The sequence below is a fragment of the Rutilus rutilus genome (assembly GCF_951802725.1).
Source record: "Rutilus rutilus genome assembly, chromosome: 5".
Taxonomy (NCBI): Eukaryota; Metazoa; Chordata; class Actinopteri; order Cypriniformes; family Leuciscidae; genus Rutilus; species Rutilus rutilus.
Genome location: NC_140213.1, coordinates 50,491,047 through 50,494,382, shown reverse-complemented (window position 1 = coordinate 50,494,382; position 3,336 = coordinate 50,491,047).

Below are 3,336 nucleotides of genomic sequence, written 5' to 3'. Positions count from 1 at the left end.
CCCTGGTGGCCTGTATACAGTAGCCAGCACAAATGTCAAAGGTGATTTATCATTTACACTAGATAGTGTTACATTAAGCACCAACACTTCAAAAGAATTATATTTGAAACTAGACTTCTCAGTAATTCTGAAGATATTACTATAGATTACAGCAACACCTCCCCCTTTTCCTTTTAGACAAGGCTCATGTTAATAACAGTAATCTTGGGGGGTGGAAAGTAATGTAATCGTCTGGTTTTAGCCAGGTTTCTGTCAAACACAGCACATCTAGGTTATAATCTGTAATCATATCATTAACAATAGGTGCTTTTGAAGTAAGGGATCGAATATTCAGCAGCCCGAGCTTTATTATTTGTTCATCTGTATTAAATCTGTTTTTTATTTGTTGAACATCAATTAAATTTTTACCCTTAAATGGGTTTGGGAGCTTTTTGGATGTCCTAATTCGGGGAACAGACAAAGTCCCTATATGATGATATCTAGGTGAAAGAGTCTCTACGTGATGGGATTTATCTGACCTTGGTGACATGAGACAGCTAGCAGACTCTAGGTTTAGCCAGTCTCTTTGCTTCCTGACCTGAGCACCAAATCATCATGTTTGAGCTCTAAGACTATGTGCCATATTACTAGAGAGAAGAGCAGCCTATGTTCCAATTCTCTATGAACCATCTTGGTTACGTATATGTAACCCTCGTTCCCTGAAGGAGGGAATGGAGACATAGTCGGACGTGCCGTACTGATTGGGATCACGCTTAGGGAGCCTGTCATCTTGGTGTATTGAAAAAACGAGCCAATGCACATTGGCATGCGAGATTTGCATCTCGCACTCCGCAGCGCAGGTATAAACACGGAAGCGGATGCACGCACCACTTGTTTTTCGCTGAGGAGCTGAGCGGCGCCCGGGGTCAGCGGTGATCCAGCACTAGTGGCGACAGGACTACTTCTCCATTCCCTCCTTCAGGGAAACGAGGGTTACATACGTAACCGAGATGTTCTCTTTCAGTTTGGTCACGTTCTACGTAGTCGCACTTACCGTACTGATTGGGATCCCAATTAACACGCCACCTAGTGCTGCCACCTTCCAGTGCCTAGCAGAAGCCTCCTGACTGCCCACATTATTGAGGAGGAGATGGGACAGGGCTTAGGCCAGGGAAGTCCACTGCTGTTCCGCATGACCCACTCAAACAGACTTGGATAACACTGGGAAAGCGTGCCCTTTCGGTGGAAAGGGAGACGCTGCGGAAGCCACATCCTTTCCATAGTGAGGTAACATGTGGAGGTTACACATATGGACTGGGCGTTTCCAGGCAGTAAAACATATGAAATGTCACTGAGGTGGCTACGACCTAAGCAGGGGGGAGACAACACCGGTCAGAGATGGCAGAGAGCGTGCTTTGCCGAGGGGTGTGGAGAAACTCAACAGGGTTCGGCTAAAGAGGAACTCTACTGGAGCAAGAATGGTGCACGTATCCAGTCTGTAGGAGGGGAATGGCACAGCAAGCCGACACTTCGAGCGGGGCTTACGGTGTTGGCTGGCTTCTATGTGAAAACAGCACACGGGAAGCTACCGGCTCGACACGTAGGCTATAGAATCTAGCGAACGTGTTTGGTGTCGCCCAGCCCACAGCTCTACAAATATCCGTCAGCGAGGCACCCCGTGCCAGCGCCCAGGAAGAAGCTACACTACGAGTGGAGTGGGCTCGCAACCCAGGGGGGCATGGTGCGTCTTGGGATTGATACGCAAGACAATGGCATCCACTATCCAGTGGGCCAACCTCTGTTTGGAGACAGCCTTTCCCTTCTGCTGGACTCCATAACAGACGAAGAGCTGGTCTAAGGTTCTGAGGCTTTGCCTTCTGTCCACGTACAGGCGCAGAGCGCGGACAGGACAGAAAAAAGCCAGGGCTGGGTCTGCCTCCTCCGGGGGCAGCGCTTGCAGGTTCACCACCTGGTCCTGAAAGGGAGTGGTAGGAACCTTGGGCACATATCCGGCCCTAATTCCAGGCACAATTCGTCGACCGAAAATGTGTGCAGGTCCCCTACCCTCTTGATAGAGGCCAAAGCAATCAGGAGAACTGTTTTTATAGACAGGACTTTTAGCTCTGCTGCCTGCAATGGCTCAAGGGAGGTCTCTGCAGTGCCGTCAGCACCAGAGACAAGTCCCAAGAGGGTATAGAAGGGGGGCGAGGCAGATTCAGTCTTCTCGCGCCCCTCAGGAACCTGACGATCAGGTCGTGCTTCCCAAGGATCTCCCATCAACTGCATTGTGATGTGCGGCAATTGAGGCAACATACACTTTGAGGGTGGAGGGAGACAGTCCTTGCTCCAACGCCTCTTGCAGGAAGGAAAGCACAGAACTGATCGAACATCTTCGGGGGTCTTCTCGGTGAGAATCAGGTTCAGAGTGAGAATCACTCAACGAACAGGTTCCACATCAGGGCGTAAGCATGCCTCATAGAGGGTGCTCTCAACAAAGTGATGGTGTCTACACCAGCTTGTGGTAGATCACCTGGAACCTCTGGGTCCCATCCAGGGACCAGACATGGAGTTTCCAGAGGTCTGGACGCGGGTGCCATACAGTGCCCTGTCCCTGAGAGAGAAGGTCCTCTCTCAGAGGAATGGGTTAGGGAGGGGCTGTCGAGAGGAGCATCAGTTCGGGGAACCAGGTCCGGTTGGGCCAATAAGGGGCAACTAGCAAGACCTGCTCCTCTTCCCTGACTTTGCACAGTGTCTGTGCAAGAAGGCTCACTGGGGGAAACGCATACCAATCAAACCAATCTCAGGGACGGATGCACTCGAAAATGTGTTTCTGCGTTAGCATCTTGAACGGCAGGTCCAAGATTGGTCATAACCCACCGCCTTTCTTGGGTACAATGAAGTACGGGCTGTAGAAGCTGGTCTTCATATCGGCAGGAGGGACTGGCTCTATTGCATCCTTCGCCAGTAGGACTGCGATCTCTGCACGCATGACAGGGGCACGTTCCATCAACATCAAAGTGTAACGACACCTGTCCTCTGAAGGGGCCCCGAATGAAATACAGGGAGCTCCACCGGCTGTGGTCCGACAGAGGAGTGAGGGACCCACAGGAATTTACCGGGCGGGGAACCCCTCACTGTAATCCTCAGATCACTTAACCCACACGGCACTTTAGCTCTCTTCTGGGGTTCGCCAAAAGGGACACTAGAGCGGGGCATGGGAATGGGGACTCCACCTTCACGTATGAAGGCGAGTTTCGATCTCAACACCGCGATGGTCATGTTCCCGCAGTGGGAACATGAACCATCCACAATAGCTGCTTCAGCGTGCTGAAAAAGCGTGCTGCTTCAGCGTGCCCA